Here is a 16,020-nt window from a genome sequence, read left to right as displayed (position 1 = left end):
CTGTCGATAACTGTAAATTTGTTTTTGTTTTTAACGTAAATATCTGTACGCTTTGGTTATCTGATCGGCAGTCAGCCAAGATTCTCAAACCACTGCTGAATGACCGGCGGTAAGAAATTTCTCTAAAAAGTTAACAAATTGAGAGAAGCTACACAACCCAAATTATTATATATCGATAAGGAACTGCCGAGTGATCCCGAAGTGATTTATAAATCTATTGTCTCGCGCTCGGTCTCAGAGTTCGGAGCCATGGATGTTGACACTTAATTAGAAATTGCAAGAGGTCGAGTGCTGGTCACGGCATTCAAATAAGTAAATGACTTGCCGTTGGAAATTTGCTGAAAATTTAGGAAATTGAGATGACCCATACATTCCTAACCATTATATGTTGTGATGAAGAATTTCTAATAGCGATCTTGAAGAAATTTATAAATCTCATATCTAGCGTTCGGCTTACGCTGACTCAGAATACATGTATTTAGAAAGTCCTCGATATCACACGGGATGTATTGAATGCGCTTTAATCGCAAAAAGAAAAGAAAAAGAAAAGAAAAAAATGAAAAAGAAATAAGAATTACATCGTAACAGACTGGCAGGGGTACTGCTTGTTCGAATTTAAGTCTTTCCTCTTTAAGAACTGTTGATAGCTAACAACTACTCAGCGAAGTTGAAGTAACTAGTGGTAGATATTTACCAAGCCGCAAAATGGCGCTTTAAGTATCCACCATTAATGCTGATGTGAGTAGTTGTTTTGGTGAATACTGTATACTAAAACAGTGAGATAGTATAGCATTAAATTATTGTTGAAACTCATTTATTCCCGCAACGATTATATAGCATTGTAGTGCAAATCCCACGCAAATGTCTTGGCGATACAAAGCTAAGGATATTCAGAGTTTGAGTAGCTTTTTACTGCGCCCCTTCAGCGTTTTCCATTGTGTCAGTAGATACCTTTCAAAAATTCTGGAAACCATCTGAATTTTTTTTTTGAAAAGCTAAGGTCGACAGTGGAACGAGAAAGGCACTCTTAAACCTGCAGAGTGACCTGGCCTAATTTCTTCATTTCTGAAACAATTAGTTACCATGCGTGGATTAGACTTAAAGCCGAGTTTTACCTGAAAAGGGAGATTTTTGCATCATTTGTTACAGCCATGGTTTTCATCAGAACCATAGCAGACTATACATCACTGGAAAGCTATTGGCCTGAAGATTATGAAAATGTGTATTTGAATGTGGTATTTATTTTTGTAACCTGATACCAAGCCCTTAAAATACTCTAAATTACAGTGGCCCTAAAAATAATTGGACTGAAGAGAAAATAGTAGGGTAAAGCGAAATGCTCTGATGGACAGTTTGTCCTTTTAACATTTCAGTTACAGTGTAATAAGAATTTTTTTTCCTTGCCTCTCTTTTTTTTTAATGATTTACTATTTTGCGTGGAGTGGCAGGAATATTTAACGTTTGAAAAAAGGGTATTGAACCAGACATAGTTTTGTTGAGATTTTCTAGTTACATTACCTTAGATACAGATATAAGAAAAGTTGTTTAAAACAGATCGCAAAAGTATAGCATACAATAAGCATGAAAGAAGCATTATTTAATGCAAACCTTTTTTTTATTCCGTTGCGACACCTCCATGTACGAAAAATCTTGTAATAATAATAAGATGTATATTTTAGGCCGTCATATCAGAACATGAGAAAAGAAATAACAACTTTTTTTCGAGCACTCTTATTCACTGAACTTTGCAATTGAAAATACATTAATTTATTTTTGATGGGCAGTTAAACAACAACTTAGGACTTAACTTTTAATTCTTTAATAACGTTACTAGACCACACCACGTCTGAGGGCGGAGAAATCGAAAGACAACGACATCGAACCGTGTTTCGTTTGTACTGATTCAAATGTCGTCCAACTGTTTTGTTTACTCGCGGTACACTATTTTCCTTAACAAAACTTGTTTAAGTTGTCTCAGCTTGGATTAACATTGCACGGAGTCGTCGTTTAAATTTACAAAAGTGTTTAGAATGCTTTAACTTGGCAACAATTATCAAGTGAAATTTGAAATCGCCGACAGCAAACGGAATTGCCGTAAATCTTGAGTACACGTGTACATTCGAAGGGTTTTTTTTTACCTGTCATTTAGATAAAACTAAAAAAACTGAAAAACTGAAAACTCGGTAAAACTGAATTTAAAACTTAAAAAAAAGATATCGTTAGAAAACTTCAATCTTTGTAGACACTTGGAAATTGCAAGAGTTGACTGTCGGTCACGGTTCTCAAATAATGAAATGACTTGCAGTCGAGACAACCCATATATTCCAAACTATAATATGTTGATGAGGAACTTCTAAGCGATCTCGAAAAGATTTACAAATCTCATATCTAGCGTTCGGTTCACGTTGACTCAGAATTATTTCACTCAGAAATTCTGTGATACGATGCGGGATGTTTTGCATGCGCTTTAATTCCCAAAAGAAAAAAAAAAGGATAAGGAAAAGGAAGAACAATTACATCGTAACAAATTGGTTGGTGTACCACTTGCTCGAGTTTAAGTCTGTCCTCTTTTTAAAAAATTCTTGATAGCTAAAAACTATTCAGCGTAGTGGAAGTAGGTAGTGGTAGATATTTATCAAACCGCTGATGATATTGACCAATGATGCTGATGCGAGTAGTTGTTTTGTTGTATACTAACACAGTGAATTAAAAACTAACTATTCAAACTAAATTATTCCTGCATCGATTACAATGCTTTCGGGCGCAAATATCCCAGCGGTGAAAAACTGAGAATATTCGGAGTTTGACAAGCTAATCAGAGCGCCCCTTCAGCATTCTCTACTGTGTCAGTATATACCTCTCATGGATTCTGAAAACTGTCAGAATTCTTTTTTTTTTTTTAATCTAAGGTCGATAGTGGAACGGGACCTTCAGAGTGAGCTAGCGTGATTCTGTGAAACAGTAATATACCATGAGTGAATTAGACTTGAAATTGATACAAAATACTCTAAATTACAGTAGCTCTGAAAATAATTGGACAAAAGAAACCATAGTAGGCAAGAAGGAAATGTTCTCATTGACAATTCTTTTCCAAATTTCAGAGATGTTTTGCCTTCTTTCTTGTTTTCTTTTTTTTAGAGCGTTAACACTTGGATTAGGAAAAGTCACTCGGAAAATGCATCGGTTTAGAAAAATTCGTCTCCATTTTTCTGCATAAAATGAACAGCCTTAGCAATAGGCTTTTTAGTTGTCACGAAATTTATAATGGTTACACAAGAATTCGAAATGGAAAGAAAAGTGAACGCTACGATATAAAACAGAATATGAAAGTGACCTCAAACAAAAACTTTTTTAACAAAAACTTCCCCTAATCCCGTTGTGAACTAATTTACTTTGGTGTTTATTTCCACAAACTTAAGTTTATAACTTAAACAAGCCTAAACATGAAACTTTAAAAAAGGAAACAAAACCCTTGGTTAATTTCCGAAGCGAATCTAGGACCGAAAAGGCACAAAACTTGTCTGATAATAAATAATATACAGTCTTGAGCGTGACAAAGTGTCGTGGTTTACCCAACCTTCAATGATTGGCGAAGCTGGAATATGTTTTTTCCGTTGCACTGCGTGAAATGAGTAATTTCGTGGAATTTTTGGAGCCGTGATATTTCACGACTGACCCGACGAGTCGCAGATCGGAACGCAACGTGTCGGGAAACTTGGCGTGTCGGAGAGTGTCATGTTCCTGACACCCGTGACACGGCGTGTCATGACAAGTCACGCCCTGTGTACATTAATCGCCAAAGAATATCAAGGGTCTGATACTTAAAGGCACGGATGTATTTTGTCGTAGAATAAATGTATTTTGTGTACCTTTGTCTTAGCACGTTACTTGGAAACCACAAACGCTTGTGCTCTTTTGTCTCTTCAGAATTTTATAGTTAAAAATGGGTGGAGAACATATGGCCGACTGTTCAGTTGTACATCTCTAGCGATCTCTCACTATCAGTTCATTATCCTTCGGTAATTCGTGTCGTCAGTCGTGGGTCTCAAAGCCTTCTTCCATTCCCAAGTACCAGGGTTTTTTAAAAAGTTTACGTTCTGGAGATCATCAATTTACGCACATACATCTTCACCTTCCTTTGCTTATCCGGGCTTTCGCGTTCGCTTGAATGTATTTTTTTCAGTATCTTCTCGCACCTTCACCTATCGCTTAAGGCGGGGTACCTGTTCGCGCCTATACTGTTGCGCCTTCGCATTCAGTGTTAAAACTAAAGTTAAGTATACCTTCTGTTTTTAATTTCATGTAAAAGGAAACTTTGTGCCAGTCGATCCGATTTGGTAATTCTAAACTTATTAGGGTTTTTTTCAGTCTTTCCAATTTTTTTAACGTTTTGAACATTAAAGTTGAAAAATAATTTGCAACAGTTGCTTTGCTGATGGCAATCTTATCCTTCACGGCATATGATATATGACAACAGGCAACAACCCAGCTATCAGGACAAAAAGTTTTAGCACAACCTAGTGGCTCATCTATTAAACATAGCATATTAAAGATACGTAATTAGTAACAATGTGTGGGAACTTCTTTTGTAAAATGATTCGAGCTTTATTGTATTTTCTTCAGCTCAACTAATAGGTAATGCCATGTACTGTTAGGAAATACTTCGATAAATTTGTTGTTGTTGTTATTGTTGTTGCATAAAATTGCAATTTGGCCAACAGTCAGCCACTGGATTGTAATAATGTAACATTTAAAAACTAATAAAAAATGATATGAAACACTGACAGCAAAATTTTGGGTTTCCCTTAAAGAACCATACTAAAGTTTCAATATTTTACTGCGCAAAAATAAACAACTACAGCTATTTCATGAGAGGTTATACCATAACTTCTCATACACTAACTGTTGTACATGATCACACAATACATTTGGTACCTATTGCTATATTAAAGAACTACTTGTGCAAACCACTTTTGGCAATAGCATAATCAAATGACATTAATTGCAAATTGACTGAATTGTGACAGTACATAAACATCTAAATACAATATTCTTATTAATCTAACATGTCATGTTATGTGATCACTGATTTATTTCAGTCTGTAACCAAAATAATTGCTGTAGTCAACCAATTCAGCTTATCATGATCCAACTTAGGAAAATGTTTCAGAATGTAAATATCTAGAAATGAAAATGTATCTTGAGACTCAATCATGTACAGATGTTCATTGAGAAAGTACCAACACCAAATCCACTTTCTGCAATCTGTTTTCCTTTCCATAAATTAAAGCTCCATAATGCTGGACTCTAACTGAGTTTGGTAATGGTATTATTTCATGAACTTTTTCTGATGGCGCAGAAGTGGAACTTGATATTTAACAGACACAGCTTGACTGGAATCTTCCCACTGGCACATAAAAGGCATGTTCTGGAATAACTGACTCGAAATGATTTGCCCAAATCTCTACAGGTTTTGAATACCTGTTACACTGAGGACGCCTAGCATACCATTCAACTAATGCTAGAAGGTGGGTGATCTTTTGAGATTTTCCATTCTCCATTTTGATAACCACATCATGTTGCAGAAAGTCCCTAATGATAGCAGGTCTACTAGAGTCATCAAAGGCTGTTGGTTACAAGCTGAGTCTGCTGCACAACGGTATCCTTTGTATAAAAGGTGCTTGAACTTATCACAGAAGCTGGAAACATGGATGATTCTACCACCAGCATACATGGCCTCGTAAGTCTTCTGTAGTCTCCTCACATCATCACTTTCAATTGCATCCCCTTTTGATTGGTGGTAGTGGTACTTCAGTCTCAGTTTTACTAAGGTTAACATTCACTGGACTGCCAGTTTCAGATTCAACCATGTTGCAGAACTGCTGGACACGGACACTTGCTTCTAGTAAAGTTCCTTTTTGCTTGCCTTCACAATCCATAAGTTGCTGGAACTCTTCCATGCCTCCTGGAAATATAATTTGAACTCCTGGGGATAATAAAATGAAAATCAGTTAACATATGGTTCATAATGTATTCTGATACATCTAGGCATTATGCAAAGGCTTACACAAAGCAACATGCCACAAACAGGGTATCAGGCCTCTGGCAGGTGCAAGGTTAAAATTAAAGTCCACCATAAAATTTTGATAATAATAAAAAGTTATGTGATACTTTTGTGGACTTATTATTATTTGTTTTTAATTTGACAGTCAGTTGTTTGGTCGGTCGGTCATTCAGGTCTGGTCAAAAGCTAATGAGTTTTGCTACTACACTGTATATGTGCTTTGTTGCCACAGACCTAATGGCCCGTCTTCTTTAAACTATCATATTTATGTAACATGTATACATGTACATATATGTTTGAATATGGAGGTTTGAGTGTTCACATAATTTTTTTTTTTATTTCAAAGAATATGGCATGATTGCATTCTATCAAAATGTCAAGAAAGGGAACAACAACAAACAACAACAACAGCATTTATTTAAACACGATAAAAAATTCAGCAAAAGCTGATGTGGTCGTGTACGGACAATAAAACTAAATTCCTAACTAAATCCAATAAAACTAAATTCCTAACTAATTATAAGAAGACTAGTGTAAGATTTCTACATATTTTCAACAATAAAAATTCTACATAGTACATCATTATAACATACGTGGCTTAAATACACTTGAGTGACTTTTTAAAAGCGTCAACGTCTTGAATTGATCTCATTTGATTTTCCAGAGCGTTCCACCGAGTAATTGACTTGTATGAGCATGATTTCTTGACCATATCGGTCTTAGGTCTAGGTAACTTAAATGTCATTTTCCTCCTGAAGTCGTAGCTACTTACATACTTTTCAAAGTGACGGCTCATAGGACGTGGCAAAAGATTATAATAAGCCTGATGCGCTAAGATTAGTAATCGTTTCTCATACATAATCTCTAAGGTATTCCATTTTACTGTGGCAAGAACCTCCTTGCTTGGAGTACACCAATCCAAGTTAAATATTATTTTTGCCGCTCTAACATGTATAGATTCTAAGCTTGAGAAAAATACTCGACCACAAGAGCCCCAAACTAACATACCATATGTCACAGACGGCAGAATAACCTTAAAATAGAAATCAATTCTTGCCTGTATAGGAAGGAAATACAAGGATTTAAGTAAATTCAACTTCTGCGTATATGACTTAGCTAATTCCGATACATGATGATCCCATTTAAGAGCATTATCTATCTGAACACCTAGGCATCTTGCAGAAACAACCTCCCCGACAACATAATCACCTATCTTAATAGCTTGTTTTGGCCCAGTAAATTTTCCGCGTCCACCAAGCAATATATATTCCGTCTTGGTGGGATGTGGAGTGAGACAGTTCTCGCAACACCATGTATATAGCCTTGCTAGTACTTCATTCAACTTGGAGGCCACCAGATCATAGGTCGGAGCTGAGACATAGACGGTGGTATCGTCTGCGTACATGTGAAGCTGTGGGTCACCATCTATTCCCTCAGTGATATTGGGCAGATCATTACAGAAGATGGAAAACAGGGTAGGGCCCAGCACCGACCCTTGAGGTACACCAAAAGTAACTGGCATAGCTTGAGATTGACACCCATTAATCGTCGTTACTTGCGTTCTTCCAGAGAGGTAATCTCTTATCCAACACCACAAGTCCCCAGCTACACCAAGACTTTGAAGTTTTCGGAGCAGAATGGAGTGGGGAATTGCGTCAAACGCCTTACGAAAGTCTACAAAAACCACGCCTACAACATGTTTCTTGTCGATCGCTTGTCTCCAGTCATCCGTTATTTTCACTAACAACAGCTCGGTGGAATGACCTTTTTTATACGCCCACTGGTGAGGGTTCCCAAGTCCTTGTTCAGTGACATGCGTGGTAATAGTTGACGCCACCATAGACTCCATCAGTTTTCCTGGTACACTTAATAGCGAGATAGGCCTGTAATTTTGCTTAACGGTTTCATCGTCACTTTTATAGAGAGCTGAGATGTTTGCAGCCTTCCAAGTAGCCGGTACACTGTTGCAGGTGGCGCTTATTTGAAAAACAGACAATAAAGATGGAATAATTGAGTCACCGGCAAACTTTAAAAGTTTTGGAGCAACTCTGTCGGGCCCAGAGGCTTTATCGGCTCTCAACTTAGCCATCGAACTAACAATAACCTCCTGCGATAAATTTATGTTCATAACACAAGGCGCGACGGTAGATACATGAACGTTACTTTGTGTCGAGTTGGTATTCGGCAATTCGTTGGCCAGTTTTTCGCCTATAGTTGAGAAATGTTCATTAAGTATGTTCGCTTTGTCCAGATCGGAGGTGACAACTTTTCCATCCGCATTCCTGATCCCTAATATCGGGGTAATCGATTTGCCGTTTGTCTCATTTTTTACCAGTTTCCAGTAGGATTTACAATCCTTCACTTCATTGAACAGTTCCAAATAGTATCTGCTCTTAGAAAGCCTCACTTCCCGTGTCACTCTATTCCGCAACTCCGAATACTCAGCCCACAGGTCTGGATCACCCAGACGTTGTGCCATTTTAAGCATTTTGAAACGTTTATTCATCAAGTGCCGTATTTGCGGTGTTATCCAAGGTACCGAGACGCTCCTAATTTTAACTTCCCTGTAAGGCGCATGCACCTGACAGATATCTTTGAATATGCGTAACCACGCCCAATAGCAATCGTCTGGATCGTTAAACACTGAACATACTGACCACGGGGCACTCTCGATATCCTTCACAAAAGTAGCTTGATCAAATCTTTTGAAGGTGCGGGCCCTGACTATCTTTGGAGGCGGCCTTTTTATTTTGGACCATATTGTAGCAAGAACCAGCTTATGATCTGAGATTCCCAACTCAGTTGTTTTAATAGTTCCTTTGATAATCTCCGGCTTGCTGGTAATAACCAAGTCAATCAGTGTTTTTGTCTCACTTGTAACTCTTGTTGGCTGGCTCCTATCGTTCATTACGCTATAGCTGAATTGCTGGAGTATATCTTGTAATCTTCTACCGGCGTATGATGTAACACCCTTGTAGCTACGAAAATAGTCCGAGTTAAAATCACCGACAAGCACCACATTCCTGTGCCTAAGCCACATTTTCTCCAGACAGTCACAAAATCGTTCGTAGAACTGGAAGTCAGAAGGAGGTCGATAACAATTTCCTAATATCAACGCAGACGAATTATGCATAATTTTGATCCAGATTAATTCAACATCAGGGGGCTCTAGGGATTTGAGCCTTGAATAACAAATATGGCTCGCAATGTAAATCAAGCAGCCACCTCCATCCTGTCCCGTATTTCTGTCCCTTCTAACAATCTTATAGTTATCCACATGTAGTTGCTTGTTCGATATTCTCGCGTCTAAAAATGTTTCGGTAATTGCTAAAATGTCGAAACGACACTTTAAGTAATAGTTTGATTTCATCCATCTTATTCCTCAAGCTTCGAACATTCAATTGTGCTATACTGAAATTATTTGAGCCACGGTTGATTTCACTCGCAAAGTTGAGTAAATAATCTTCACCTTCCGTAGATATGCCTCGCCATCCCGGATTTAACTCTACATCACCAGAAAGTAAAAGTATCTGTGTAGTAGCCACAGAGTTTGCATAGTACAAAACTCTGCATGAACTCCAGGAACCCTTGCGTTTACAAAAACCGCCAGAAGTCGCGGGCTTGAAGTTGTTGTCGCCGGCAGGAGTCCGAAGACAAATAACGCCCTCAATTGCAGTACTTAGTGTTTCTGGTACAATCAAGGTAGTGTACTGATGAAGAGGATACTTAGCTGCATTACGGATGACATTTAGATGTGTTAAAACCAAGCCTAAAAGTAGAAAACCTCTTTGAACCTTGGAGCTACAGCAAAACGTGACCGCCATTATGCTCTCATTATGCTCATGTTCCCAGCCATGTTCCCTCAGGAAGGCGCTTACTTTGCTGTCCAGTTGACCATCAGTGATGTCACTAAAGCGTTGAAGGTGGTTAAGGTCAAACTCTGATACTCTGCAGTGAATATTCCAGCGTGAAACAAGTAACATACGCGCTATATCTTCCCAACTGAAGCCCAGCGAGTGGAGCTTGACCAATGTTTCGACCAGTCGACCAGGAAGACCAGTTTGAAAGAATTAATTTTCATTTTTTAAAATTTATTAGAGAAGAGTTTAATACCTACCAATATTAACATTGTTTGTATGGTAATCTCCCATAATTCCATTGTACCTCTCAAATGAGAAGCACCAAAAAGAGAAAACAGGTCCATAACCAAGTATGCAATCCTTAAAATGGCCATGAAGATGCATGTTTGGTGCACACTTCTCCTTCCCGCAGAGGGCTTCTAAACATTACACAAAATCGCATCAGCTTGTGGTCAGCTTCCATACACTCCTCCTTGGTGATAACTTTTTGACAGTTGACAGGCATGTACAAATGCTGTCCACATTCCATTGTGTCCACTGGGTATTACTCCCTTTAAAGCAAAAAAGGAGTAAATACATACCCAGTTCTTCCACTGGTCACCAGTGAATCCCTTAAATCCTTCAGAAATTTTGCTTTGGATGCACACAATTTCAGATGGTGGCTTAACAAGACTGACACGTTTCTGTTCTTTCTCCAAGTCAGATTCACTCAAAATTCCCATTTCAGTCCAAGTCTTAAGAACATGTTTGGCACTCCCAAGAGGCAAGTTATGCATGGGATCAATCAGTGCAAATCTTATAGCATCATAGTATGGAAGCTGGAACAGGACAGAGTAATGTGCTCCACTTGAAGAGGCAAATTTCTGGGCATCACTTGGTGTTTTAGCTTGGCAAACTTTCTCTGCATATGCTCGATGGTCTTCATTAGATTGCTGTTCCCAGCTTTCTCTATCAAATCCTGAGAAATCAGGTTTATCACCAAATGATGCTCTTGGAAATGTTTTAACGCATTTGCTGCATCCTGAAAATAATTATAGTAAAACACCATATAAACAATGATGCCAGTGCAACAAGCATGTATTTACACACACAACAAACATATACCTGCCAACCTTTTTTTGAGCCAAGGGTGCGAGATTTTTATCCTACAAGTGCCAGGATTTTTGATAGAGAACCTGATCATATCTGGAGATAATCCAAAGACTTCAAATGCACACCCAAACAATTCCAAACTTTCTAACACATGAAAACACAACCTTGTCTCTGGCACTTCCCTTCCAAAAATCAGAGGATGTATTAGCTCAAACGTTTCTGCTAGGTGTGAGGAATTGGTCAGCTGGTGAGGGCTGACTTGAAATTGAAGTTTTTGATTCCCAAGACATGTGAGTTGGTAGGTATACATACACAAATACAAAAAAAAAATAACCAAGGAGTTATTATTAAATTGTATAAAACACTCTAGTTATAGTGCATCTTTGTGCACTCACCTTTCTTTGCAGTATGGCCAATAAAACCTCCACATTTCGAAGTTGCTGGTATATCACTTGACAAAGCTAAGATAGCAGCTCAGAACATCTCCCCAGTTCCAGAAATGTTTGTGTCTAAGATAACTCCACCCCACAAGTCAATAAGGTCATCTACTAATGGCTGTAGGAAGGAATTGATATAATGCTTAGGATCCTTTGGCCCAGGAATTATTCCAACAACAATAAGATTTTCAGGTTTGAAGTGTTCCTTTTTTGGAAGGTTCATTACAACCATGTAAATGACACAAATGGATTTTGAACCATGAAGAGTGGGCTGAAGCCAGTCAATGTTCAACACGAGAGCAAAGTTATTTGGTTTAGCAAGAGAGGGCTCTCCATCCACATACTGAAACTCTTTCCAAACTCTTCCTTCAAAACAGTCTCCAAGAACATTGTCTGACAGCTGAGTGGAACAATTTCTCCACTTTTCACAGTTTTCCATGAAGTTTGGCTAGTTAATAAGGTCTTGTAATGAACCAGTAACCTTTTTAAAGCAGTAAACCTGCCTAGGATACAAGAATGTCTTTCCTGCTCTTGACCTCATAACTTTCATCAGAACGGAACCACATGGCCTCCTTCGGGCTTGGTGTGGGTGGCGTGGATAACTCACATGACTGCATTTTGCTGATACAACCTCACCATTTGGCCTTTGGCAAACACATTCATCAAAATTAGAGAGAGTTTTACACTTAAAGCAAACTGCATTTTTAATAAAACTGTTCTTCTGAAGGCCAAGATTTTTTCGAATCATGAACAATGTTTCTGGGATGATCTTGGCAAGGTAATAAGAACTTCTGCTTGCATCATCTTACCAATACCAGATAAGAACAGCTTGAAAAACTTTAAGAGTAGAACAATAGCCCTGTCTGCAACTTTGAACATTGCCTGCCACAGAAGTAAGAATAAAAGCAAAGCCCTCAGTTCTGTGCAATCACTTCCTGGTTCCTTCTGTTTACCACATTTTTTTTGCACTGTTTTCCATTTCATGAGAATACTCAAAGCTCTGCGTATTGTTCTCTACATCATCCTCCTGAAATGAAATAACAGTACATCAGAAACAATGGCAATAAATAGTACTCAAGGTTCAGTATACGTGTACATCATTCTGCATGTATTTACATCACTTGTGAATAAAATGAATATCAAAATATTTCACTAAAAGAAATTTTACACATAAAAGCATGGCAGTAGCCACACTGTAGCCTGAGGCAAGACGAGGCACTTGCCTCATCTAAATTTTTATCTAAGATAAAGCAGTAAAACCTAGCTTAAGTTGGAAAAGTAATCACCAGAAAACATTTTTCTACTGGTTTATGAGAGATTAAGCTACCTAAGAGTGATTTAAGAGCAAAAGCCATTTTATGAGGGTCATTAAGAGATATGTTATGATCTGCTCTTTTTGTATTAGTTTGCCGTATGAACCAATAATATTCTATAAACTAACCAAGAGTTGCTGATATACAGTGAGGCTCCTTTTACAGAGCAACATGCAACAGCATTGCTACTGGTGTATTTCCTGGGGTATAAAATAACAACCTTTACACACAAACGGATGTGTGTAGCCAAGAGTCAAAAGTAAAACAAAAGCAAATAAAGAAAAATTACTATTATTAAAAAGGTCAATTTTCATCAAGCTGTTTACATATAACATTGTAAAGCAACAGACTGTGTTTTTCCACATCTGAATGTCATTTTCTGCAGAGAACTGAAGCACTGTACATTTAATTGATTGGTGGACCTTATGTTGATACATAGGAAAAAGTCAGAAAAATCCTGGCCCTGCCCCAACAAAGTTTTGAATGTAATTACATAAACACAGCCCATAACAGACAGCCTGGACAGAGCTGTAATAGTACTGTGCATGTGGCATTGTCATTAGGGGCTGTAACCTGTAACCCGTAATACCTGTTACAGCCGAGCTTAATTGATATTATAGGTGATAGTTACAATTTAAAAAACTGTTGGTAATGCTTTCAGATGTTCCAGCAGAGATCTTTGACTCTTGTCTTTGCTGTAAAATTTTGGTTTGTGTTCAGGAGATATGTCTTAGCACTCTTGCCAGTCGATCTTTGGCGAAGGTTTAAAGCGCGCAAGTTCTACCTAAGTCTTAACTGGAGTAAAAAATGGCGCTGTTCAATTTTTTTTCGAAAAAAAAAAATTTTCCCCCACGCGCGAGTCTCTACCATGCGCAGGGGTTTTTCAGTTCTGTCCAGCCCGCGCAGAACAAGATTCTTCCTTCTCTCAAAACGGCTTAACTTTGAACCATCGCAAATAATCAAGAGTATTATATCTTGTGCGACCCGGGCTTAAAACACTATGAGGACTGAAGAAAACTTTTCAGGAATTTCAACTATCGTCGACCTATGTTCAGAAAGATCAACCTCATATTAACTCAACTCACCTTTCACGTTTAATCTCTGCAAACTGAACTTTTCACATATGTGATCATAATAGAAGCTTTCCCCAAACCAAGAAGCGCAGTTTTCACAAAATTTCCTTCTCAATTGATCCGTACTTTCACCTATTATGCTGCCTTGGTGAAGAACTCTCAGCAACTATTAATATGCTGCCGAGTTAAGTGCCGACAGTTGTGCCGACAAAATGCGTGACATTCAATGAGACTGCGCTTATTGGTTAGTCTTACTCACGTGGTTGCTCTAGAAGCAGATTATTGGCTTACGGGTCGCTCAGACGAAATAGAAGGGAAAGAAACGCGTCGCTCGACCAGTGGACGCGTTACATAATCTTCGCTGGACGGTTTTAGTTTTGACATCGACGTGGCTGCATCTTTTTTCCGGAGTGGTAATACCAGTACCACTTTGAGTCGACGACCATTCGGCTCAAGCTCATCAACCGGCGCACAATCAAGCGCAGTTCCATTCCATCCAGAGCCTTTACGAGAAGATTCTATTAGAAATCGGAAGAACCTGCTGGTCTCAAACCGAGAAATTCGACAGTTGTTCGACACAATCAAAGAACTGGGGGATAAAGTAAAGCGGCAAAATGCCAAACTAGACAGTTTGAGCGTGGAACTGGAAAACGCTTGTAAAGAAGTGGCTGAAGTGAAGACCGAACTACAGACTGTACGACACAAGCTCGATCGCCAACCTCAGTCGACCGAGAAGGAGAATATCCACCGTGGGCCTGTTCCAAAGCAACTAAAGGTTTGTGCAAATTTTTTTTCCAGCACTGTAGCAATAGGCGTTTCCTTTTAAGCTTCGATTCTGGTATGGGAAGTATTTTAAGCTTGTGGGACAGTATTCCCTTCTTTGTGATGTTAATACCGCATGTCATATGGCTTGTTTGAAACTAAGCCGGGAATAATAAATTATTATTATTATCATTATTATTCCAACCAGCAGATGTTGTTCTCCCGTAGGTCAGCTTTTTTACTGACTAGCTGTTATGCTTTTTGATTGTGGGCATCCATGCTTAAGGAATTTAAATTCTGCTATCATTATTGATGAAGAAGCCATCCACATAAAACTTTACCCTAATAACATCAATAGAGAGAGTGGGATCAAAATTTCTGAAGTGTGGATGGATACAGTTAAAAAGCATCACAGCCGGTCAGTAACAAAGCGGACCTATGAGGGAATACTATCTGCTAGTTGGAATAATAACGAGGATTGAAATGCACCAAGGACAGAGTACTACAATGTACCAATGCAAAACACCAAAGTACTACATATAGCGACATGTAAACATTCAAACTTGCTGCCTGACAAAGACTAGCAGTGTAGCAGTAGGAAACATTGCTGTCAAACTTTTGATAGCCTGACTCTATGTCATGAGACAAATGATTAAACATTTATTTCTTTATTTGTCCCTAAGTTGTTTGTTTTTGTAAACAAAACATCCTGTATTCTGGCTAGAAATTTTAGAAAACCACACAATTGTAAGCATAATTTGTTACCCATGATATTATTAGAATTTGAACTTAACTCCCTTATTTCACTTTTCACCTTTGATTCCACATACACTGTTCTTATAAGAAACGTTCTTATAACTAATTTTGTTTGAATTTTGATTGAATTTTGTTTGAATTTGAACTTTAGTTTTGTGGAAGTGAAGGGTGAGTAAAAGATACCTATTCAGGATATTAAGAGTTTGAATTTGAAAATGACCTAACCTGACTTTCTCATCGAATGTTGATGTAAGGTTGCCATTCACTTGAGAGAATGAATGGATAAAATTGAGAAAAGTAGCTTTCAATGTTAGGACAAGATTCTCATCAAAGACTTTTTCATGAATTTGGGTAATAAATAAATAATAAGCAATTAACCTAATACTATTTTTTATGTACCAGGTGCTGTGTCAAGATATTATGAAACGAAAAGACAACAATACCTCGACAATCCACCTGACAGAAGAAATAAAGCAGAGAAGACTGCTCTGCAATAAATTGATGCAAATTTCATGAGTGGCAAGGAGAATGGTGAGGGCAGTCAAGAGGATGTGTGGGTCATGAGGTCACCACCGTGGCGTAGTCCACAGCTATCTCCTCTCTTAAAGAGACTTCAGGAGAAAATTGACAAACAGCGGTCTTCCTCCTGAAGCTCACATCCAC

General features: G+C 38.2%; 1 long non-coding RNA gene and 1 pseudogene across 1 annotated transcript in view; one reads left to right on the top strand and one right to left on the bottom strand.

The window, feature by feature from the left end:
• Positions 1-10,306: 10,306 nt before the first annotated feature.
• LOC136281022 (uncharacterized) overlaps positions 10,307-16,020 on the bottom strand; it is a 214,887-nt pseudogene continuing 209,173 nt past the window's right edge.
• LOC131786467 (uncharacterized) overlaps positions 14,073-16,020 on the top strand; it is a 30,645-nt gene continuing 28,697 nt past the window's right edge. The window contains exon 1 of the long non-coding RNA XR_010717541.1: positions 14,073-14,614. This is a non-coding gene — a long non-coding RNA (uncharacterized lncRNA). The remainder of the gene's footprint in view (positions 14,615-16,020) is intronic.

This window comes from Pocillopora verrucosa, chromosome 5 (genome assembly GCF_036669915.1).
Source record: "Pocillopora verrucosa isolate sample1 chromosome 5, ASM3666991v2, whole genome shotgun sequence".
Taxonomy (NCBI): Eukaryota; Metazoa; Cnidaria; class Anthozoa; order Scleractinia; family Pocilloporidae; genus Pocillopora; species Pocillopora verrucosa.
This window is presented reverse-complemented; position numbering and strand designations above follow the sequence as displayed.